Below are 205 nucleotides of genomic sequence, written 5' to 3'. Positions count from 1 at the left end.
AGTACTACTCTCGCCCAAGCACGCTTAACTGCGGAGTTCTGATGGGATCCGGTGCAATAGTGCTGGTATGGTCGCACCCGCAGTAATATGGTCTCAAATTTTTCTTAAGCTGACGCTGTGGAGAGATGATTTTGACGCATCTTCATTCCGACGGAACCGTAGGGGATTAAAAATGCATTTTTTGGCTGCGCGAGGCCGACCGAAG

General features: G+C 49.8%; 1 pseudogene; it reads right to left on the bottom strand.

The window, feature by feature from the left end:
- LOC114579091 lies at positions 1-79 on the bottom strand (annotated as a pseudogene; the record flags this gene model as incomplete).
- Between the last annotated feature and the right edge of the window lie 126 nt (positions 80-205).

This window comes from Dendrobium catenatum, unplaced genomic scaffold, assembly GCF_001605985.2.
Source record: "Dendrobium catenatum unplaced genomic scaffold, ASM160598v2 original_scaffold_277087, whole genome shotgun sequence".
In the NCBI taxonomy this organism is placed as follows: domain Eukaryota; kingdom Viridiplantae; phylum Streptophyta; class Magnoliopsida; order Asparagales; family Orchidaceae; genus Dendrobium; species Dendrobium catenatum.
Note: the sequence above shows the minus strand (reverse complement) of the source record. Positions and strands in the feature narration are given on the sequence as shown.